The 25576-nt window shown below is 42.3% G+C and overlaps 1 protein-coding gene and 1 long non-coding RNA gene across 3 annotated transcripts in view; both read right to left on the bottom strand.

The window, feature by feature from the left end:
• The window catches only part of LOC148094557 (protein NLRC3-like), a 278774-nt gene that overhangs the window by 138502 nt on the left and 114696 nt on the right, over window positions 1–25576 (bottom strand). The gene's annotated exons all lie outside the window — the stretch shown is intronic.
• On the bottom strand, window positions 2358–4142 carry LOC148094566 (uncharacterized). Of its 2 annotated transcripts, XR_015718470.1 has the most exons (4): window positions 4041–4142; window positions 3841–3921; window positions 2903–3490; window positions 2358–2441 (listed from the first exon to the last, which is right to left on the bottom strand). It is a non-coding gene; the product is annotated as an uncharacterized LOC148094566 (long non-coding RNA). The 2 variants fall into 2 exon arrangements; XR_015718469.1 differs by having other exon boundaries at window positions 3841–4142.

Genomic DNA, 25576 nt, shown 5'->3' with positions numbered 1-25576 from the left:
AACCGATGTGAGCATGTGGTGAATGTTGAGAATGATCATGGTCACTGGGAGGAGGAGTGTAGAAGGGTTCAGTGAGTGTGGATGGAAAGGCTCAGCGGGGGCTGAGGTCAGTAGGGTGACAGCTGTGGGGGAGGAGCTCTTCCTCAACCTGCTGGCTTTAGTCTGAAGGCTCCTGTAGCACCTTCTGGAGGAGACAAGAGTTTATTGGCAGGATGAGAGGAGTCCCCGGGAATGATGCGTGCTCGGCATAGACATCTCTTCCTGTGGACATCCTCAATGGCAGGAAGCGGAGTCCCCGTGATGCGTTGGGCGGCTTTCACCACCCGCTGCTGTGCCTTGCGGTCAGCAACAGAGCAGTTCCCACACCAGACTGTGACACAGTTGGTCAGGATGCTCTCTATCACATAGTGGTAGAAGTTAACCAGTATGTCAGCAGACAGGTGGTTCTTCTTCAGGGTCCTAAAGAAAAAGAGGCGCTGATGGGCCTTCTTGACCAGGCTGGAGGTGTTAGTTGACCAGGACAGATTCTCAGAGATGTGGGTCCCCAAGAACTTGAAGTTGGAGACCCGTTCAACAGCTGTGCCATTTATGTAGATGGGGACATGGGGGTCTCTGTTCTCCCTCCTGAAGTCCACAGTGAGCTCTTTGGTTTTGCTGGCACTCAGGAGCAGGTTATTGTCAGACCACACAGCTAGGTGCTTTACCTGTAGCAGACTCATCGTTGTCTCTGATGAGACGGTCACCGTGGTGTCATCTGCAGACTGGATGATGGAGTTGGATCCATACCCAGGTCTGCAGTCATAGAGGAACTCAGCACACAGCCTGTGGAGTGCAGTGTTGAGTGTGATGGTGGTAGAGCAGTTATGGCCTAACATGCTGGGGTCTGTTGGTCAGAAAGTCCATGATCCAGATGGAGTTGCTGAGTCTAAGAGCCACAAGTTTGGTGATCAGCTTGGAGGGAATGACTGTACTGAATGCTGAGCTGAAGTCAACAAACAGCATTCTTACATAAGTATTGCAGGAATATCTGAGTACACGTTGCAAGAAACTACATTCCCAGATCACATCCAGTGTGTGCTGGAAGATTTGCAACGATTCTACAAAAATGTTCCACGTGGTTGTTTTTTCTTCTTCCTACTGGTGAGGATCCAGTGGGGCTCCAGTCACTACAGGCTCCCTTTTGGTGCCACAAATCAAACAAACTCGTGCGTCCATGACTGATCCTGCTGCTTCTAGGGCTGGGCCATATCATACCGTTCACGGTAATACCGGTATAATGTTGGGCAACGATAAGAAAATGAGATATGGTGATAGAATATGGGTAAAACGTGCATGCGCAGTGCCTTTGTTTTCATACGCACACGGCGGAAAAAGCATGGCAGCGACGGAGAATGAGAAGAGCGAAAGCAGATCGTTGAATGAAACAGATGAACCAGAACTGGTTTATAAAAATGCTGCAGCTTCACTGGTGTGGAACTGGTTTGGCTTTCGTCCGTCAGATACACAACAAAGCACTATTTTTGGTAGCGCATGCTAGCGGGCCGTCGTTATTACCGTGTTGTTTGGAAAATACGGCACACTTAAAATCAATCCTTTGATTTTTCTGAAAGTCGACAGAGCCCCTTATAATCCCGTGTGCCTTATGTATGAACTCTGGTTGTGTTTACTGACCTCGAGACGATTTTATGTGCACGGCGCTCGAAAATCTGTCAAATGTTTCAGGACGACTTTGCTAAACTACGAAGCCGCACCGCTTGATGGATTGTTGGAGCATTACGGCTATCGTAGGCGGAGCCTCGCGGAGTGATACGTACTGTGCTTTAACATAATATTACCGTATTGTGTGTGTTTAACCTCTTTTTAAGTTTTGTGGATATTATACATGGTTATGCTGAGGATATGTCGGCCAGTTTCCACTGGAAATGCCTTTTGGTTAAACTGTCAGCGAGGAATTTGCACTGTTACATGTTTATGTAACTTTAATGCAGATAAAAACAGCTGCTTGTTGAAGTGAAAATACATTGATGGTTTTTTACACGAATAAAGTTGTGGAGTTGTAAAGTATTTTGTCTCATGTCAGTTATATCGTTATCACAAATTTTCAAATGTATATCATGATAAATACTTTTGGTCACCCTGCTCTAGCTGCTTCCACTGCACTTCACTTCTGTATGAATTGATCTTTTCATCACGGTTCACTTTGGACAAGCAGGAAACAGAGGTGACGCTGACTTGTGGCTTCGCAGGATGATTCCCTTTAACAACAGGAGCACACAGTTTGTTTAGGCCACCATGAACAGCTCACATTGTAAATGACAAAGAGCCAGTATCTGATACTGCAGCTTCCACTCACTGTGACAGGATGGCTCGTAGGAGGTGATCACACTCTGCTTCATTGGGTTCCAGTTCAGATTAAGGGACAACACATGGAAAGACAGAAACTGGGAACAAATGTTTGACAAATATTTACTGTTAGAAAACATTCAGTGAAAACATCGATTTTTCTGTTTGGCTTCAAATGTGAGTCTCCAAAAGCCAGTCAGACAGTAGAGTTGGTATAAACAGAGAGAGGAGATGAAGCTTCTTTTAGACAGAGGAAGGGAAAGATTTAGATTCACTTAAAAGGATAATTCTCTATTTTTAGCACTTTCCACTTTTGCTTTCTTGCCATTAAGCTCTAATTAGCTTTAATTTCACTTCAAATACACGAACACAGAAAAGTAAGAGTGCGATTCTGCCAAAGGTAAAAACTAAAATGCAGCATTGTGAAAGGTCCCTGCTCACTCACCCCTCTGTCTCTTCACTGCTGTATATGTGCTGGATTATTTGGACTACATTGCATTGTACAGTTAGACTATGATTGTATCTGTGGGGCTTAAAACAATGACATGTGTTCACTCACAGTGGATTCATTTTCACGTCTTTAGGGCTGGTCTGGAGACATTAACTGGCTCTAGGTGACAGAAAGCGCTGCAAGGACTGAGAAAAAACAGGATTAATCCCTTTTTGGTGCACATTATGACAGCTGGGATTTGTGTATATTATGTGTTGAGGTTTTCTCTTTGTGACTGAGGTCCTTCCTGGCGGTGAGATTTGTATTGAGCGTGCAGTGCAGAGTGATCAGACACATATGTGCTGTTCCACAAACAGGATGTTTTTATTGTAGTCACTGCAGCAAGTGAGATCAGTGAGAATAAACCAGAGAGGTGGAAGGAAAAGATCAAAGAACAGATCTTAAGTCCATGATACAATCTGAATGAGGAGAAAAGGCTCACTGTGTGGAAGGCTGAGATACTCTTCTGCAGACGAGCAGCAGAGACAGTTCAACAGGCCACAGAGTATTTTCCCAAAAGTCTCGGGGATCATGGAGATGCTTTCTGGCAGAACTGAGAGCAGCCTTTGTTCCTTTTGCTCAGCAGGGTTTCCATCTCACAGTGTGATTTAGCAGGTGGGGGAAGCTAAAATCAGCTGTAGTGGCTCTTTGTAGAAACTGAAATCAACAAGATGATAATCAGCAGGTATTTCATGAGCTGTCCTGGCTGATTTCCAGCCTCTACACTGACAGGACGCTGTTTACACCGTCTTTTTTCTACATTTAAGCTGAAATTCATATTCATCTCTGTTACTCTTGATGTAACAGACCACGAGCACCACAGCCATTGTGCGTCAGTCGCACACAGTTCTTTACTGTAACCTGATAATCCTGCACTAACCTGCAGAGGACTTTCATGTGCTCTTTAAGTAACACAGTTTGCTTTGCAGCGTGTTTCACAATATGAGAACATGAGGACTTCCATGGAAGCTTTCAGTTTCTATCAAATGCCACTGAGCAGTCCTTACCTTTAAATATAAGCTCTCCTCTTCCTGTCCTGTATTCTTTCTCCATCTCTGAGTGAAGTTATCTCAAACTCGTTTCTGTCCCTGTGAAATACAACAGCTGGACCTTTAGCTGCAACACACTGTGAGACAAACTGCACAACAACAGCTTGTGTGTTTGCTGCTGTTTGTTGGGCTGATAGAAACGTTGCAGTTGAAATGACCTGCACAACATGTTACTCCCTTTATGCTCGATCGTCTTCTGTAGGGCTCATTAGATGCTGAAGTACCGCGGCCACAACTTATGGACACCTGCAGTCGTTCCAGAGCTGTGCCAAAGAAACAAAACCACACAGCGGCCCACTTGGACCTGTTACTGTGGCACACGTCATCTCTTTGTATGTAACGTCCCCTGGTGATTATTTCAAAGAGGGCTGTACGCTCAGAGTGACAGAAACAATAACTCTCTGCACATTTGTTGAACCAAAAGTAACAAGAAAATGTAAGAAGTCCAAAGTACAGTTATTTGTTTAAAATGTAATGAGGAAAAGTAAAAAGTACTCCAGTAAAGCACAGATACCTGAAAGTTCTACTTTAGTATAGTAGAGTACAAAGTATTTGTACTTTGTTACTTCCCCTTTGTGATGAACCTTAACTGAGGCGAGTGAGTCGTGCAGCTCTTTGTTCTGGGCTGTTTGCTGACCTCTTGGATGCGTCGTGGCTGGATGCCCGGCCGCTCCGAGGAAGGTTCACCTCTGTTCCATGTTTTCCATTTGTGGATAATGACTCTCTCTGTGGTTTGGTGGAGTCCCATAGCTTTAGACATGGCTTTATAACCCTGTCCACACTGACAGATCTCAATTCATTCGTTTCTGAATCTCTTAGGATGCTGGCATGATGTGTGGCTTTGGAGGATCTTCTGGTCTGTGCCACAGTTAATTTATCTTAATAATAAACACTTTCATTTAGAAAGAGCATTTTGTGTTGACTTGTGTTGTTGTTGTTGTGTAATATTTAAATGTGATGATCTGAAACATTTAAGTGGGACACTTTTTCACACCACTGTATGTTATTTTATTTATTATATATTTCTTTCTTTTTCTGGAGCGATCGTGATCGGCCACCTAGACCAAAACTGCCAGGGCCGATTTCCTCCCAGCCCTGATTCCTCAGTCATTCTTGTGGGCTACATCTCTCAGACCATGAAGATTTAGACTCATTTTACATAGCGGGCCACATACAGCCCACTGTATGCCGGACCAGTGAAACTCCCCTTACTGTGTAAAGAAGTGACATATTTAACTCTACATGATAAAGAAAAAGCTGCTGTGACAAAGACAGAAATCTGTTGTTACGGCTCTTTGTGCTTAAATCGTAAGAAATAAATGTGTAAAATTACAGAAAAAAGCCCTGACAGCTCATTGCTCACACTGCAGTTTTTTCCTTTGGTTTTTTAAACTGTAGTCACAGAAATTTCTGTAGTAAAAACTTTTCTGTCATTTAATTGTCATTTGCTTGATGATTTTGTGTAGTGTTAAATATCAACACTTCACCGAGTTCCTTTGATTCCTCCGAGGCATCCGATGGAAGACAAAACACTGCTCAGTAGACCATTTAACTCTTTATTACTTCTAGGAGGGAGATGCGTCCTGCACGACACGTTGATCTCAAAATGCTGCTGCGCCCCTGACAGTTTTATTACAGAAGCTCTCTCACTCTAGTCTAAACAGTGTGTCAGGAACTTTCCACCACAGATGGTCCCGTCTTATCTACTTTTTCCCAGGCAAGCGTGAGTGAGAGTCTGCAGCGTTTGACTTCCAGGGACACTTGGTCTAATGCCTTTATTTTTCAGGGCCGTGTCCAGTTAATACTACACTATATGGCAGAATTGAGGCACTTCAAATCATTTAATCCCAACAGTAGCATGAAAGAGAGTGATATTATACCGCTTATGTCAAACCGAGTGATTTATGACCCCCTAGAGTGATTTATGGCCCTAGGAAGTAATAAAGTAATAAAGGAAGTAATAAAAATATGATATTAATAAAAATATGATATTCATAAAAATATGCTAGTTCATAGCTCATTGCTTTTTCCCCTTATAACTAATTGATTATTTAAGTTTCTTATATCAAATAGCATTCTTTTATTTTTTAATCCAATAAAAAAAGTTAATTTTTTTTATGCTTAAAAACGCCATCTGGTGGTGGCTCAGCGTGTGTGCGAGGGTGCGTGCCCGAGGCTGTGTGTCAGGGCGCGCGCGTGCGCCTGTGTCTCCGGACTCTGTGTTTTTCGGGCTCCGTGCTTATGTGTGAAAAACGTGTTAATACATAGTAAAATAGTGAAACTGTTTAGTTAAACTTGTGCTTTGTAACGTTCAGTATGGCCAGAAATACAGGCTGCATGCCTTGGGGCAAAACTTTATTTCAATTTATATGCATTTGTTTAATCCGAACAAGGAGATTTAGAATAAAACTCAGAATCGTGAAAAAAACAAACAAAAAAAAAACTTCACCGAAAAACGCACCGCGGCTCCCAACATAAAAAACTCTTTTTCTCCAAAAAACCCCGATAGGTACCCCTCTATTCCCCAAAACCTTATATTTCGGAAACAGGGGAAAAATCCTGAAAAGATCCTTAGTCTTTTGTCCCCCCTCCCACCCCGATCCTCCGCGCAGGAAAAGCAAAAACTTAGTCTTTTCTCTCAAATTCACCCCGATCCTTAGACTAAATAACCAGGGAAAAACTCCTGAAAACCCTGCTACCCCTTTTATTCCCAAAAAACCTTATATTCGAAAACAGGGGAAAAATCCTGGAAAGTCCTTAGTCTGTTTTCTTCAAAACGACCCCTCTTACCAGCTACCTCTAACACAGAGTCTAAGTTCTCCCTTTGCTCTTAATCGATCCGCTACCAGAGCACAATTTTTTCCTGCCTCTTCGCTCCTGGCTCAACTCCCGAATACTGCTTCCTAGTTTGAAATTTTCCGCCAGAGACCAACTCCGCCTAACTTAGCCCCGCTGCCAATCACATAACAATTGGGCGGCTCCCTTCGCACCCCGGTTAGCCAATCGGCTGCAGGTCTGATTTACCTTCTCAGCGATAGGTTTATTCTCTTACTGGCATTCAGGATAAATAATCTAACATTTCACCTTAAATTTAACAGTTTTTTTTCTCTCAGAAAAAACAAACAAGCTTTTCTCTCACAAAAAACAACCAAGTTTTCTTTCTTTTTCACAAAGAATCATGGCCGCCAGACCTACCAACCTCAATGTGGTCTCTCAAACTCCCGTGACCAGCTACAGATCCTCTGCCACGCCAGAACTCACCCGAATGCACCTTTGCAGAGTGCAGCCAACAGCAGATGCCAGCCGTTTGGAGGAGAGATTCGGGCTCAACAATGGCGGGTTTTGGGGCTATGCCTTCAGCCTTCCAGAGGGTGAAATATTTTTCTTTCAACTCAAAGCGGGTGAAAGTTTTGGTCCACTCACACCGCGGATCGCTTTTACTTGTTCTGACTGGGCTGTTCTCACTCTCATCACGACCCCCGAAATACAGAGAAGCGTGCGGGAAACGAGCTCGCAGCAACCGCGAACCAGAGACCAGCAAACACAGACCCATCAGGTTTTCAGAGAGGCCTGCTCATTCCCGCCATTCACCCAGGAGCCCAGCAGGCATCAGACTGCGAGCATGGTGACCAAAACGCAGACATTTACCCAGTGGGAGACCAAGAGCACTCCATTTTGCAGGTGCATATGTAGAGCTAGTCGCCAAACATGCGATCGAGCTTACAAAGATGATTTTGTGCTGGACCTCACAAACACCAACTCCGGTGTTTTCAGCACATTGCTGCGAATTCCGACTCAGGACTGGCTGAAGATGGTGGCTGAGAAGAATACCAGAATATTAGAGCTGTTTAAGCTGAGTAAAACTACAACTCAGGTGGTGCTTGTTGGAAAGAACCAGCCACGCTCTACATAGCCCCCGCCCCTCATCCGGTCCCCCTTACCCCGCCTCCTCCTCACCCTGTCCTTTTAAAAACTGCAACCGCTCTCTCCTCCACATCGTGTTAAAACAAGCATGCCTCACCACAGCTTTGGAACCCTCAGCGGTCTATCTCCATCATCCCTCCGACCATCAGCTGCTTCTACGCCACCACCCAGCCCTCCAATGGACCTGGCTACACCACCAGCGAGTCCGTTGATGGAGAGCCCGCATCAGGCCTCAGCGTCTCCGGCCGCTATGTCTCCACCTCCGCCCTCCTCACCTCAAGGATGGAACTCGCCAAGCCACCCGCAACTCGGTTGGGAATCACCCGACCAGACCCCCTCAACCACCGCAGTCTCCGGTGCATCGCTGTGGGCCTTGGGCGACCCTGTGTGTCGGGCTCTTTTCCGAGACTCTGAAGACAATGACCCCGACCTCGGCGAATGCCACGGAGATCATGCGGAGAACGATGAGGCCGGGACTCTACTCCCTACTGCTGTGTTTGAACTTATAAAATTAACTGTCAAGTACCTCGTTAACTCTTTGGTAAACAAACACAGGGAGGATGTCTGTCAAGGGTGCCAGATCTCACACCCATCACAAAGACGCCATTCCTGTATTTTCCCGCTTGAAAAATATTACTTTTTCAAGTACTATGATGAACTCTGTAGAAGATTATGGAATGGACATTTCACTAACACATTGTTACAAATTTTGCGGTTAGAGGGTTTTTCACCGCCAGCGGCTCAAGTCAGAGGCGTGGCCCAAGCGTATCTCTTTGAACTCCGAGATGCCAGCGATTTAGAGAGTGCGCTGCAACAAATTGACTCAAGCATTACCGAAATTACCCGCACAATGATTGATAAAGTTCTAGACGAGAATTACGCCCTTTGGCTCCCCTAGTATTCGTTTTTTTGTGCTCTCCCCCCATTACCTTTTTATTTTTTTATTTTTTTATTTTTTTTCTTCATAACATGTTTTATTTTTCTTGTTTTTAGCTTTAATGTTTTTCTCTGTTAGTTTTCCTTACTTTCAGTTTTCTTGTTCATGTGTATTGTTTGTTCATTAAATAGTTTTGTGGAAAACCTTTACATCAAATAAAACTTTCTTGGAAAAACTTTACAAGAATCAAATGTAATTATTTGTCTTACTTGAATCAAAAGTGTAATGTTACATCAAATAAAACTAGCCGCTCATCATGAAATAAAACCATAGTTAAACATAACCTCAAAGATCACACATGGCAGAGCAGATTCTATTGAAACGTGCATATTATGACCCATCTCACCCTGGTAGTTTTTGCGGTGTGGAAAAATTGATTAAAAGCATACAGGATGAAACTGGTACAAGGATTAACGCGCAAACAGCCCAAAAATTCCTCTCTGGACAAGACGCTTACACCTTACATAGGGCTGCACGCCTGCGCTTTCCAAGAAACCGTGTGTTTGTCCCCAGACCTCTTAATCAATACCAAGCAGACCTTTGTGATATGAGGGCGTTAGCCGAGCATAATGATGGCTATCAATATTTACTTACAGTTATAGATGTTTTCTCTAAAAAAGCCTATGCAAGAGTGTTGAAAAACAAAACAGGCGTTCAAGTCACTAAGGCTTTTGACTCTGTCTTAAAAGATAGCCAAATCCCTCAAAAGCTACAAACAGATAGCGGTAAGGAATTTTTTAATTCTAGTTTTCAATCTTTAATGAAAAAGCACGGTATAAATCATTTTGCTACAGGGAGCGATCTAAAAGCCTCAGTCTGTGAAAGGTTTAATTGAACTCTTAAAAGTAAAATGTAGATACTTCACTGCTCAAAATACACGTAGATATATCGATGTGTTACAAGATTTATTACACAGCTATAACACTAGCTATCATCGGTCCATTAAAATGGCCCCGAATCAAGTAAATCCAGAGAACACAGCGTTAGTATTTCAAAACCTATATGGCACTTCTTCTCGCTCTAGAAAAAAGCGCATGAAATTTAAAAAGGGAGATCATGTTAGGCTGTCCAAAGTGAGAGGTGTGTTTGATAAGCGGTATGAGCAAACATTCACAAGCGAGGTGTTTACTATTGACCAATGCATACCTAGAGATCCTCCTGTTTATAAAATAAAAGATTATGATGGGGAAGAAATTATCAGTAGTTTTTACGAGCATGAGCTACAGAAAATCGCTCTTGTCAAGGATAAGCTCTATCACATAGACAAAATTCTCGCAAAACGTAAAGACAGGGGAAAACTTTATTTACTGGTCAAATGGCGAAATTGGCCTGAAAAATTTAATAGCTGGGTTAAAGCCAGTGAGCTTAAAAATATTGCTTAACAAACGTGGGACCACACACGCATCTTGGTAACCTTGGTAACGGGTCAACAATGACTGTCAGGTCGCAGGGTTTTTACGTCACGCTTCCATCAAACGCAAGTTTGAATGTATTTAAAAATAACACCAGCAGCTGCTTTTGTGTTGATCTTGCCAAGCATCTCGATCTCGATGGGGCATGGGAGGTGGCTCTCACTGAAATTTCATATCCCTATACATGGCTTAATCTCCCGAATGATAAGGCTTATTTTGAATGGAGGAAAAAGGGTGATGCTAACCAGAGCCCTGATGATGTTGCTAAAACGAAAATACGCTCTGGCTTTTATGAGGATGCTAACACGTTGAGAACAGAGATTGAAGCCTGCCTCAGGCGTATCGACTCTGATATTTATCTAAAATATCATCCCATTGTTAAAAAGTTTGAATTCACAGCTGGGGGCATATATCAGCTCAGGTTTTTTCCGCCTCTCGCATATATGCTTGGTGTCCCAGCAGGTGTCTGGCAACGATTCGAGCGTAAATTTGCCCCTTATCCTGCAGATATAAAGGTGGGGTGTTACCATTTATTCTGTTATTCTGATATAGCCGCCTTGCAGCTCGTGGGTGATAGCTACTCCCCCCTGCTGCGCACTGTCAAAATAGAGGGTAATTACGGAGATATTATCACACAGAGCTTTAACAAACCAGACTATATTTCTGTAGCGCGCAAACACATTGAAAATATCCATATTGAAATCAAAACCGATCAGAACGAGCCTGTAAACTTTACCTACGGTAAAACGATAGTAAAGCTACACTTCCGACCTGTCAAGGATCTCGCATAACTCATAACAAAAAAGAAAAGGATAATAATAGATTTATACGGTATTATGAAACCCAGGCTGGTAACGGTCTCCCCAGCTTTTCAGGTGCACCTGTTATTTACGGCCGCGGAATAGCATCTATTTTTTCTAAATTATTTAGATTTGTAACCCCGTTCATAAAGAGGGGTGTGAGCATTGCAAAGCCTCACCTAAAATCTGCTGTCAAAGGCTTTGCTTCAGATATTGTCACATCCTCACTCTCAAATTTGACTCGTTCAAACACACAAGAACAGCAAGAGGGTTCGGGATTGACCCCAATTTCTCGCAGACCCTTGAAGCGGCCCCCTGGTCAGAGGTTGGGAGAGTTTAAAAAGCGGAGGAAAACGGTGAAAAAGAGACAGAGTGGGAAAACCATCAGAAGGACAGGACGCAAGCCTAAGACTGATATATTCTAAAAACAAGAACAACTAAGAAGCAAACAGCAATGTCTTTACTTCATGAGAGATCAAGCGAATGCACCTTGAGCGAGTTGGATCTGTTTACAGCTCCACTGACCCAAATGTCAATCGAGGACAAATGTTATTCAGAAATTTTACCAGTAACAGCGATCACAGATCGGGGACCTCTGGAATTTTATGTGCCTGGAAATGGCTTGCATTACTTAGATCTGAATGATACACTGCTGAGTTTAAGGCTGAAAATAACAAACCCTGATGGTAGCGATATTGAAGCAGACGCTAATGTTGGAATTATAAATTACCCTTTAAACACCATTTTCTCCCAATGTGACGTCACATTGGGCGACAGACTGATTTCACAAGCGAGTTCGACACATGCGTATAGAGCGATAATTGAAACATATTTAAATTACTCAGAAGAAAGTCTGAAAACTCAATTTAGTGCAGGTCTTTTTTACAAAGATACTGCTGGTTCACACGACTCCCATGTTGTGAATAACGGCCCGAATAGGGGCTTAGTCCGCAGGGCAGTTTACAGTGCACGCTCGCGAGAGTTCCATGTGATGGGCCCGCTACATTCAGACATATTTTTCTGCGAAAGACTCTTATTAAATAATGTGGATCTACGGATTAAACTCACAAGAGCTAACGATGCTTTCACCCTAATGGCGCCTCAAAATGCCAATTACCATCTCAATATTGTGGGGGCCTCATTGTTCGTAAGAAAAGTCACGGTCTCCCCCGCTGTGCGCCTTGGCCATGCCTCCGCTCTGATGCGCGCAAATGCGCTTTACCCAATCTCCCGGATTAATGTAAAGACATTTTCAATACCCGAGAACTCGCGGATATCACATCATGAGAATCTGTTTCTGGGGTCACTTCCCCGTTACCTAGTGATAGGCATGGTTAACCATGAGGCTTTTACAGGTCGATATGATTTATGCCCTTTCAATTTCCAACACAACAATCTAGAGTTTTTGGCTTTGTGTCATGAGAGTAAGCAAATACCAGCCAAAGCGTTTCAACCTAATTTTGCTGAGAATCAGTCCGTAAGAGAGTTTTACAGCCTGTACACTGCTACCGGGAGAAACCTGAAAGATCTGTCCTTGTGCATTGACAGACAGGAGTTTGAACAGGGATATACATTGTTTGTTTTCAATCTGAATCCTTCCGATGATACCCAAGCATTGTCACCTGTGATAAATGGCAACTTGAGACTTGAAATGCGCTTCAGAGTGCCACTGCCTCACACCACTACACTGATCGTTTACGCCTGTTATGATTCCATTCTCGAGATCAATTCCAAAAGACAAGTTTTGGTTGATTATTACTGAGGTTTTCACTTTTTGAATCATGAACAATCACCAATTGGACAGTATTATGAGACTCCTGGTGGGCGATAGTTTTTTTGGAGTATATGCAGAAGATGAATTATTAACATTACTCAAACGCTCGTTTAAACGCCCTACATATATGATCATAAATACAGATCCTAGGAACAAACCTGGAACTCACTGGCTGGCTATTTCTTTAGATGAAGATGGAGGTGCTAGTTTTTATGATTCGTTTGGATTCCCACCGGATTATCCTTTTTACCCCAAAAGCATTGTAACATTTTTGAAAAAGCATGCTAAACGAGTATCTTTTCATCAAAGACAGCTACAAGCCACGCTTTCCACGGTATGTGGCCAACACTGTATATTTTTCCTGGCTAACAAATCGCGTGGAAAGAGTTATGAGGATATACTTGCTTTATATAGCTCTGACCAAATCAAAAATGATAGCATGGTCTCGTGTTTTGTAAAACGATTTATCAGATGTGTATTGATATGTAAGGCTAGCAATTTTAATCAAACTTTGTGTTCTCTGAAAGCTTTTAATGATTGTCATTTGTGCTAAAAACTATTTCAATAAAAACGTTTCTGGGGAATAAAAAAAAGTGGTGTATTGTGCTTTTTTTTTAAATTTTGTTAAATAAAAAAACATGAGTGAGAATTAACTTTTAAAAAATCATAATGGTTTATTTTCAATTCCATCAGAAATTCACCCATTTGGGTGACAATACAAATTTCTTGCTTCTTTTTTTTCTTAACAATAACATCATCCTCAGATGATGTCTGGTATTCTCCTGTTTCTCTTGAATCTTTTAACGCTGCTATTTCCCTTCTGGCCGACAAGTTTGTAATAGTGGACAGAGGTATTTTTAGATCCGCCAAGGTTCGCGCGAGCAAGCTCCAGCCTGTTGGTTTCACACTTGCACGGGAACTTGCTAAAAATTTCATCAAGTCCAACATATGACTTCCTGGTATGGGGTTTTGTCTATGCATCAATTCGCCGTCGTCACTCCATCCGATGTGACCTTTTGATGCTAATATTCTACGCATTAGATATTCAGTGTTTCTCTTTGAACGTGGATTTATGTGGGTTAAAACATCGTGTAAAACCTTATTCACACTTCCCATCTTCTCCCCCTCCTCGCTTTCTCCCTGCTGATAATCATCAGATGTCTCACTCTGGCTCCCTTGACGCTCTGCGGGGAGTCTTAGGGTAATCTCTCTGCTTTCATCTGATTTCTGTCTCTCAAGTACTAGGTATTTTTGTAAAAGCATGTTATACTTTTTAATTTTCTCATCGGGGGTTAGACCTTGAGTCTCCAATACACGTCTCATTTGACTATCCAGATCATCCTCGGTCTTGTCTCTGATGCTTACTCGAGAAGCATTTGAATGTGTCTCATTTAAGCGCTTGATCTGCTCAGGCGAGATCAGATACATTTTCTGCATTTTTATTTGCGAATGGCTCCTATAGCTAAATCTGTGACCATGGGTAACACCGTTGTGAGGAGAGGCAGGAGGAAACCACCTTTTTGAGTCATTAGCTTCCTTTTCTTCCTAACACCCTCCCTTCTGTTGGCCATCTGTCTGATTTTCTCTCTGTGCCGTTTCAACTTCTTATGTTGGCATTGTGTGACTGGAATATTTCCTTTTAAAAGGTTCATACAGATCTCACAAACAGACTGAATAAAATCGGGTGAGCATTCTTCCAAAATAACCTTACGAATTTTAGGGGAGCTTGTGGTTAGTGTTTTCAGCAAAGCAAAGTTCCTTCTCAATCTTGCAGACATTGTTTCTCTTATTTTTTCCTGGGTAGGAAAACACACAGCTGTTCTGAGGGTAGTATCCCTGTTCTCAGTCTTAGTTGCTCTGGACAGGTGGGGGTTAAATCTAACAATAAATATCCGTGTGGCTCTCTCGTTGCTTCTTCAAAACTTTCCAAAAAGTATTGCACACGGCCTGGGCATATTTGTCTAGCTAGTGTATTAACTTGTAATTTATCACGAGGGTTTTTAAATAACACCATATAAGTGCTGTTCAGACTGATCGTCCTGCTGTGTTTACCTTGTAAAAACACGTTCTGGCTCAACATCATCACACTCATATTTTTATGGTGTCTGTATTGAGTGAAAATCCGGACCACTTCTGGATGATTAGCTGCTTGAAAAATAACATCGTCCAGTACAATGAGATGACTTTGTTGTGAGGGAAACAGGCTCTCATCTTCAAAAGATTCAGGGAGACCTTCAATGAATTTAATGTTTTTATTTTTCTCCTGAGGCTCAGAATACAGAGGTTGAAAAGATGTATAAACCCACACAACATTGTCAATATGCTTGTTCAAAACATGTACACAGTTTTCCAATACAGATTTCACAAAAAAGGTCTTTCCAGAGCCACTTGGCCCGACAACCATACAGGAAAATGGCACATGAAGTCTGGGATCAAACTCGATTAAAGCAGGCTGAAACATTTAAAAAAAAAAAACAAACAAAAACAAAAACAAAAAACAAAAATGTTCAATAACCAAAGGGTAAAGTCAGACCTCCTGGCAGCAATCTGCGCTTGTCATAAACAACTCGGAATTTTTTAGGAAATGATGAATTTTGTAGTGAAAATGCTGCTTTATTACGCACGATACTGTGCTGAGGGGCCCCAAGTGTAGACCCCCCTTCACAGTTATCAATGTAATTGTCAACAAGAATCTTTACAGATTCAAAGTTGACCTTCTCGCAGACATCATGTGTTTGTGTGATTCCTTTTGCTTTCAAAACTACTTTGCCTTTTCTGGTCATGTAACCATAACTTTTTGGTCCAGCTGCAACAAACTCTGTAATGAAATCATCCTGGTCTAACTCATTTGTTAGATCGCCTAAATACCTGCCTAATTCTAGTTCAGATTGGTTTTCTTTGGTGAGATAAACAACACTATCAGTGTCGTAGTAAATAGCTCTTTCTTGTAGCTGATCCAAGTAACTATAGAGTTTGATACGCCCATATGAAGTAGTGAAGGCCGCAATGAAGATGTTATCTGTGGAGTTTGGGAGTGGAGTGCAGAGATCACCATAACACCATTGAATAAGAGCCACATCATCGCTGACAAAAGAGAAATAGCTCACTTTGTATTTTGGAGAGAACATGAGGTTAAAGAATTCCTCGGGGTCACTCACCAGTTTGCTTTGTGTGAGATTATTTCTCTGGCCAAATTTTCCCCAAAAAGAGTTTAAACACAGTTTGGCCATTTGTCTTTTAGCAGGGTTTAGTTTTATGTTTTCAGGGTCTAAAGTGATGCCTTGCTTAGCCTGGTACTCTTTAATGTAAACCTGTTTAGCCTCCTCAGTTACAGCATCTGATGGGTAGCCTGAAGCTTCTTGTTTTTTGCGAAGGAAATGATGTACATACTCTGTGAATATTGTGTTACTCTCTTTCTCAAAGTGCCATACCTCAGTGATTCGACTTGTTTTATAGCCCTTTTCTAATGCGAGGTTAAATTCGGGAGTGGTCCAAACCCCTCTGAGTGCTCTCTCCTCGTTGCTATGGTTACAAGAACCCTCTTGGTTGTTTATTTCAGCACAAGTGCGACAGAGAGTAAAGAGAAGCTTTCCTGAGTTTGTTTTATAAGGTAAAACGGGAAAATAGAGCCCTCTGGGTGGGTAAACAACCGCTTTGATAAACCCAAAATAGTTTTTAGGGTCCTGAAAATCTCGAAAGATTATTTGAGGATGACCTAAGGGGTAACTACAGGTGCTGTTTACAAATGGGTAAAGAGATGTTACGTCAACATAATTAATTTTTTCACCGGACCCAGCGGTACAACGGAGCTGTGCTGGGCTTGTACGGCCTCCAAAGAGGGCGTGGCGAGGGTTCAGAGGCTCTGGTGGATCATAACGTTTCAGAAAGCTGATTACACTCTCATGACTACGTTTTAACTCGGTCCACTCATGCTCCCAAATTGTCACAAGACACACATTATGCTCAGCTCTCAATCTAGCAAGCCTGTCTTGAGTGGCGCTGTTTATGTCTGCAGAGGAGGAACCTAGCAGGGGATTAATATCGGTTTGATTCGAAAAACACTTAACACACCCATGGAAGTAGCAGCCTAAAAATTCCCATGCGTATGTTTTGCCATTATTTTCGGAATATCCATCTACATAATAGCTACCGAGCTGTTTTTCTCCTTGATTGAGCGCATGTCTGATAAAAACACCTTGCGTGTATGAGAGATATTCGAGCCATTGAATTGAGGATGAGGAAAATGATTTGACCTGATTACTGTAATTTAGAGGGCACGGTAATGCTAAAGAATTTGCTGGCATGAAGTTTGTTAAATAAGTTTTAAGACAAGCGCTTGCAAGAGTGTTGCGGCTGAAAGGGTCTACTCCTGTCTCTTCAATAAACCCGTTTCTAAACAATGCGCAACCCCGAGCTAGAATTTCAACATCGTTTTCACAGTATAAAAGGGCCTCTTTCATGAAATTGAAGGTACCGGAGCTGACTGAATCATACCATTCGTAAAATTGCTGCCTGCCATTGCTCGTCATACGTTCCAGGCTATAAGCGGAGGGGGGAGGGTAAGGGCCTGAATAAGCAAGGTTTTGTTTTGAACTGAAACAATGGGGGAAAAAGCCTTTAATGCTGTCTGGAAACCCCATCGCGTTAGGTATAGCTGAGAGTGGCATGGGGAGGAAGCAGGAGGAGTCAATATAACGATGATTAAAGTCTGGGTCTGTAAAACTTATCACTTTCGACCCTTGCATGATCAAGTTTGGTTTTAAACCCTGCTTAACCATAACCCTGAGAATAATGTATGCGTCAAACCCCTTAGCATTATGAGCGATAAAGATAGAACCCTTAAAGAGGGGGCGTCTAAAATGAGCGAGAAACTTTTCAGCACAATCCTCACCCTGACAGTTCCAAGATTTACCATCTGATGTTTTTGTACACACCAGAAAAGGAGCGTGTTCGCCGTGATCGTTTACAAACGTTTCAAAATCATAAAAAATCAACTTGTTGTTATGTTCTGTTTCGCGTTCTATAACCTGCATGTAGCACTCATGTGTTTGATGATCACTAGAGATTTCCTGGCGACAGATTGGGCATTTGCGCTTTTGGCATTTGTGAGCTTTTTCATGTGATGCTAAACAATACAGCCTCGAACACTTGACACATTTTTTATAGAGGTCGCAGTTACTGGCGGACCTTTCACGCCTCTCAACGATTTTTTTATGGCTCTCAAAACAATAAGGAGATCTACAGGTGCGATTACAATCGGTACATAAGATAGGAGAGAGTAAATACTCATTGCAGTTAGGCTGCATACATACTGAGCAGCGAGCAGGGCAGAAATGGGATAAGAATAGAAGAATAGAATAGCCTTTATTGTCATTGTACAAAGTACAACGAAATTGGAGTGCCACTCCCTTGGTGCAAAATGCAAAATAAATATAAATGTAAAATATAAAAAGTACAATAAAACAACTGTAGTACTCAGACAATAAATAAGTACAATATATACAGGATAGCAGCATAATATAATGATAGTATGAATAGCAGCATAGTATAGTGACAATGGCAAGTATAGTTAAGCAGGTTTAATTGTTTTGTGCTTATTTACTATGGTGATAGCTCTGGGAAAGAAGCTATCCCTGAATCTGTTTGTCCTGGTTTTAAGTGACCTGTACCGTCGGCCTGACGGTAATAGTTCAAACAGTTGATTACTGGGGTGAGAGTAGTCCTTAATGATATTGCCGGCTCTGCTGAGGTATCGGGAGTTTGCAATGGCCTCCAGGCTGGGCAGAGGGCAGCCAGTGATCTTCTGGGCTGTGTTGATGACCCTCTGCAGTCCTTTCCTGTCTGCAACTGAGCACCCTGCATACCACGTTGTTATGCCGTACGTTAGGATGCTCTCTATGGTGGCTCTATAGAATGTCACCAGCAGCCTCTCCTCCAGGTTGTTCCTCCTGAGCACTCTCAAAAAATGGAGACGCTGCTGGGCCTTTTTTACCAACGCCGTGGTATTTGCAGTCCAGGAGAGATCAACAGAGATCTGCACGCCCAGAAACCTCATGGAGTGTACCCTCTCCACACAGTTCCCGTGGATGTAGAGTGGGGCCGGGTCTGCTCTGCCCTTCCTGAAGTCCAAAATAAGTTCTTTAGTTTTCGTGGTGTTCAGTTGGAGGTTGTTAGCTGAACACCACTCAGTCAATCTGTTAACCTCATCTCTGTAGTCCGACTCATCCCCCCTTGAGATGAGTCCAACCACTGTGGTGTCATCCGCGAACTTTATGATGGTGTTTGAGAGATGGGTAGGAGCAGTCGGATGTGTAGAGCGTAAACAAGAGGGGACTCAGAACACATCCTTGTGGAGACCCGGTACTGAGTGTGATGGAGCTGGACAGGTGGGGGCCGAGTCTGACAGACTGTGGTCTATTTGTCAGGAAGTCCTTGATCCAGAGACAGATGGAGGTGGAGAGTCCCAGGTGAGACAGTTTCTGGACCAGGATCTCCGGGATGATGTGATTGAATGCTGATCTGAAGTCCAGGAAGAGCATTCTCACATAGTTTCCTCGGTGCTCCAGGTGACTCAGCGCAGTGTGGGGGGCTGTCCTATAGGCAAATTGGTGGGGGTCCAGAGTGGAAGGCAGACCGGCCCTGATGTGCTGACAGACCAGTCTCTCAAAGCACTTCATCACTACAGGCGTAAGTGCAACAGGCCTGTAGTCATTTGGGCTGTCCACAGCCGTCTTCTTAGCGATGGGGATGATGATTGAGGTTTTGAGGCAGGGTGGGACAGTGTTTAATGACAAGGAAACACATGGTTAACACATGGTTAAACCCTATGTAACAGTTACACAGAAAGTTTGTGCCCAAAAATCCTTTTAAATTTTTAATAGCGTAGTAATGATTGTCAAATAAAAATAAGCATAGGGTTTTTTCTGTATTTGGTGTACTAGTTTGAAATTTACAAAGGCTACGATCATACTCGTTACGATAAAATACTACAATCTTACAATTAAGTAGGATTTCAAATGTAATGATTTGATGAAAGCCCACAGGCGTTTGATCGTTTAGACCAGCTTTTTCTTGAATTTCTCTAGCGAACGCTTCTGCCTGCCGGTCATTAAAATCGGGGTACATAAGGTGGGCTAGACTTATTGCAAAACATAACTTATTCGCTGGGTTATGCACCACGTATAAAAAAACGTCTTTTCTTTTTCACAATTTCGCTGTTGAGTATGTGTTTAAGCATTCTCTTACCACTACCGGCTGGTGGTCTAACAATCTGAGCTACGAGCTCAAGTGAACCATCACACATTACTGTCCAGTTGGACTGTACCGCTCTCAAGAATAAGTTTTCAAATTCACTCAAATCACGATTGTCCCGTAAAATCACTGAAACATTATTTTGTAACTGATGCCCTGTAAAAGATCACCTGGGCGTGCGTGGGAGGACACACTGTTTGATATTTCGCGTGCACTTGCCATTACGCCTTGATAATAATGTGCGTAATCAGGTATATCGTTTGGAGGAGGGAAATTCAAAATTTGTCTAATTTCAACGTTATTAAATTTCTTTCTAACAATTAAAGAGGGTTCTGGTGAATTACCAGAGCAAGTATTCTCAGGATTACCCCCTTGCTGAAAGGGGTGATCATTGTTTACTGGGTTGAGCGGGTGATTCGCAGAGATGTCTGGGGAAGAGACTAGCGAATGCTGGCTTTGATCATCAGCGAAACGATTTTGATTTAACCTGTTTATTTGGCTCAATAACTCTGGCGGTATTTGAACCTCATCTTGTGTTTGGGCCAAAGCTTCTAAAGCTCTATTAATGGCTAAAAACGGATCAGAAGAGGAGATGTTTTGTGTCAGACTCATTTGAGAATGAGCCGCGTCTGACTCTGTTTGAATTTCATCTTGATCCACTCCCACACTGAGGGAATTATTTTGAAAGGCACTTTCACTAGGCGCTAATCGGGCAAGAGCTCAATTAAGCAATTCCAAAGGGTCATTACTATTGATCACCTCAGGTTGCTCACTCTCTTGTGAATGTGTATTCTGAGACTGGTGTGTATTTTCATTTAACCTAGCTAACGCTGTTTCTATAGCAAGAAATGGGTCTGTAATGTCTTGTTCCTGGTTATCCATTTTTATTGTTTTTAACAATTATATATTAAAAGAACAAAAAACAAAACACAGTTTGTTTGAAAAAAAAGGAAAAATTAAAAAACACACACAAAAAAAAATAAAAAATAAAAAATAAAAAAAAGCTTTATAAGATGAGCTGAACTAATTCAGCGAAAAGGGAAACCAGACGGATACCAATTGAAGCTAGCTTCCGTCTGCGCGTTTCCCTTGTCCTTGTTCTTGTTCTCCTTGAGGTCCTCGCGCTCCTCCTTCTCCTCCTCGTGAAATGCCCTAAGAATTTTAGGGTAAGATACAAAACAGTTAGTAATGTTAAATAGAAAAGGGGTAGTTTTTATAAAATGAGAAAAAAGCGAGAAGCTAGAGAGAGACTAACCGTGATTGGATCTCAAACGGAGGCGCGGTGCATCTCGTGTGCCTGATTGCGGAGAAGAGGAAGGGCTTGTGCTGCTCCGATTCGCCGTAGCTCGGGGACCGAGCAAATCGTGCCTCTCCGGGGCGGAGAGAGCATAGTTTTTCCCAGAGGGTCTGGGGAGAGCAGAAGCTCCGGCGGGGTTGGAACTGGGTCCGGTAGAACAAGAAGCAGGGCGACCCAGCGTAGAAAGCAGTTCTTCTCTTTCACGGGTCGATAGGAGGATATTCTTACCAGTCGAGCGTTGGAGCACTGGCGGAGACGAACTCGGTGAACTAGAAAAAAGAAAGCTCTCAAAGTTTGCTAGATCTAGAAAGTTTGAGAAACACGGAAAAGAGGGTAAATGTTTTGTTTTTCTAGCACAAATAGCACAAATAGCTGTTAAGAGTGAGAACAAGGATGAACCATACCATTTTGATCGAGAGAGTAAAAAGGAGAGGCGTTGAGCACACTTATTTCAGAGTCTAAAAAGAAATAACGAGTATTTAAAAACAGGAAAAACAGTAAAATATAAACATTATATGAGCAAGAGTAAAAAAAATTGAGGTACCTGAGGAGGACATGTTTGGCTGGTATTGTGTACTAAAGCACTTTTAGCTCAGAGTGTTAGAGGCTAGCTTATATATATTTTAAAAAGTGTATTACAGGTGTTACAGAGCCTATTTGCATGTCTTTTGAAGATGAAAAAGCTTTTTTGAAAGAAATCGTTAAAAGGAAAGTGTAAAACTTACCATTTTGATATGGATATAAGGAAAAAGGCGCCAGCTGTTGTTGAAATCGGTGGGTCCTTTGCAAATTCGCAAGCAGCCTGAGCGGCGCCAGTTGTTAGTATGGCTCAAATCAGAAGTCTTGTGGGAGAGCGCCGGCAGTCTTAACCTCAGCGGGAGATCGTAAAGATCAGACCTGCAGCCGATTGGCTAAGGGGGCGAAGGGAGCCGCCCCATTGTTATGTGATTGGCAGCGGGGCTAAGTTAGGCGGAGTTGGTCTCTGGCGGAAAATTTCAAACTAGGAAGCAGTATTCGGGAGTTGAGCCAGGAGCGAACAGGCAGGAAAAAATTGTGCTCTGGTAGCGGATCGATTAAGAGCAAAGGGAGAACTTAGACTCTGTGTTAGAGGTAGCTGGTAAGAGGGGTCGTTTTGAAGAAAACAGACTAAGGACTTTCCAGGATTTTTCCCCTGTTTTCGAATATAAGGTTTTTTGGGAATAAAAGGGGTAGCAGGGTTTTCAGGAGTTTTTCCCTGGTTATTTAGTCTAAGGATCGGGGTGAATTTGAGAGAAAAGACTAAGTTTTTGCTTTTCCTGCGCGAAGGATCGGGGTGGGAGGGGGGACAAAAGACTAAGGATCTTTTCAGGATTTTTCCCCTGTTTCCGAAATATAAGGTTTTGGGGAATAGAGGGGTACCTATCGGGGTTTTTTGGAGAAAAAGAGTTTTTTATGTTGGGAGCCGCGGTGCGTTTTTCGGTGAAGTTTTTTTTTTGTTTGTTTTTTTCACGATTCTGAGTTTTATTCTAAATCTCCTTGTTCGGATTAAACAAATGCATATAAATTGAAATAAAGTTTTGCCCCAAGGCATGCAGCCTGTATTTCTGGCCATACTGAACGTTACAAAGCACAAGTTTAACTAAACAGTTTCACTATTTTACTATGTATTAACACGTTTTTCACACATAAGCACGGAGCCCGAAAAACACAGAGTCCGGAGACACAGGCGCACGTGCGCGCCCTGACACACAGCCTCGGGCACGCACCCTCGCACACACGCTGAGCCACCACCAGATGGCGTTTTTAAGCATAAAAAAAATTAACTTTTTTTATTGGATTAAAAAATAAAAGAATGCTATTTGATATAAGAAACTTAAATAATCAATTAGTTAGGGTTAAGGTGAAAAAGCAATGAGCTATGAACTAGCATATTTTTATGAATATCATATTTTTATTAATATCATATTTTTATTACTTGCTTTATTACTTTATTACTTCCTAGGGCCATAAATCACTCTAGGGGGTCATAAATCACTCGGTTTGACATAAGGGGTATAATATCACTCTCTCATGAATTACAATAAAGGAGGTTTTTATCACTAGGAAAGCTGTAAAACTTATCTCGGGGGCCAAATATAATTGTATGAAACAGTTGTGGTTTGGAGCCTGTTTCTACCCAATAAACCATCACACAGACCCACTGAAAGCTTCACACATGTCTCAGGTTATCTGTGTGCAGTTACCTGGAGCGTCAGAAGCTTGAAACTTGCTCCACTCTGTCTTCATCGCTGTGCTCTGCACACTGGTTGCTCACCGCATCATGTGCATGTTCTCAGGTGCTTTTGGCTAGAATTCATAGGATAGACACAGACAGGGTTCATGAATGCCTGTATCATAAAATAATGGAACGGGCAGAATACATATATTCTCAAAATCATTCATATATTTCCTGCTTTTCAGGAATGGAGGTGGTAATTAGCCTTTGGCGCAGTTGTTGACCCATAACCAATGATGAGCAGCTTACATCACTGTCACTGGGACAGTGCTGCACTGATCCCTTCCTGAGAGCCATCTCAATGCAAGCACAGAGAGTTAAGTCAGGTGTTTTTTCATGTGCTTTCATTATTTCTTTTGACTAAGGGGGAGTGAGGTCAAATTTGACCTCAGGCATGTCATGAATACTGAAACCTGGGCTGACTGAACTGACCACAGCTTCTGACTTCAGCATCACTGTGTCCTTTACACAAGAGGCCGACTGGCCCACAGATCTTGAAACTTCTCCTCAAAGTTGAGGGCATACATATTAACTAACTCAAAGGCGGTCGATATTTTTTTCCTGAACTTTTTATTTATTCATGCTATCAGTGCGTATGTAAAATATAAACATTTTATTGTTTTGTGGTCCGACAGAAATGATCTCCGGTCCCCACCCCTGATTATAATAATAATAATGCATTTATAGAAAGCTTTTCGAGACCCTCAAAGCGCTTTACAATTCCACTATTCATTCACTCTCACACTGGTGGAGGTAGCTACAGTTGTAGCCACAGCTGCCCTGGGACAGACTGACAGAAGCGAGGCTGCCATATCGCGCCATCGGCCCCTTATCACCGGTAGGCGGTAGGTGAGTCATGTGCCCAAGGACACAACGACCAAGACAGACAGAGGGGGAATCAAACCGGCAACCTTCCAGTTACAAGATGAGCTTCCCAACCCCTGAACCACGGTTACCCCGATCTATACCATTGAAACCGCAGCACGTCGACGTTAACGCTGTATTTACGTTCATCCGGTTGGTTGAAACAAGTGATGGTGAAAATCTCGAGGCTTCAAAACGAGACGTCAGAAACCAGCTGATGATGTTACCGTAGCTACGTTCAGCTTTGAGATGGCGTGGGTGTAATTCAAGCACGTAGGTCAGGGGTTGCAAACATAAGGCCCGGGGCCCAGAATCGGCCTGGCAAAGACTCCAATATGGCCCACTAGATGGCTTTAGAATATATGAATATATGAAGGACTTTGAACTGTATTTTAAAGTTTTACCAGATTTTCCTACTGATAGAGACCTCTCCCATTCACATTACACCAATTAATTAGATGATATATTTTTCACTTTGGAATAATCTCCCAGTCGAAATCTGTACATCAGAATCAAATAATCGTTCAAATCGCACTTGTGTAACTTGTTTAACTTGTTTAACTTAGCTTTTGAAACAAATTAGCCCAACTGTAAGCCTCATCTTAAAAACACAGAAACCAACCTGAAAGCTGAAAACTGTGAAAAAACTGAAGCTGCAGTGGCTAACAGAACAGCTGACGTGCAGTTAAACATAGGATCCAGAAGGCTGCTCCAAAAGGTTTATTGGTACATTTAACAGATGGAGGGTGTGTTGATGGACTAACGGATGGATTTTCTATACATTCGAATTAGCATTTCCATTTCTTTAAAGTGAACAACACAACCAAACACTCAGCTGAGGAAATATCTGATTACATTCCATGAAAATCAGGTAAAAGTGGAGTCGTCTTAATTTACAGATTGACAGGTGACAGGATATGATGTATATATAATGGAGCAGGATTTAGAACATGTGATTTATTCTTTGTGAATGGATCATCAGACAGTTTTTAAGCCAAGCTGATAATAATAAATTACAAGAGAAGTAACTGAAGCTTTAAGTAATAATTGCAAAAACAAGCTTTTCAGCATCACTCTGAGGCAGGATGTTTCTAATTTTAGAGATATTACACAGATGTAAGAAAGCTGTCCTACGTATTTGTTCAATGTGCACTTTGAAGCACATATCCTGGTCAAAAATG

This window comes from Neolamprologus brichardi, unplaced genomic scaffold, assembly GCF_056152115.1.
Source record: "Neolamprologus brichardi isolate AB-2024 unplaced genomic scaffold, ASM5615211v1 NODE_ptg000036l+_length_2141236_cov_1, whole genome shotgun sequence".
Lineage (NCBI taxonomy): Eukaryota > Metazoa > Chordata > Actinopteri > Cichliformes > Cichlidae > Neolamprologus > Neolamprologus brichardi.
Note: the sequence above shows the minus strand (reverse complement) of the source record. Positions and strands in the feature narration are given on the sequence as shown.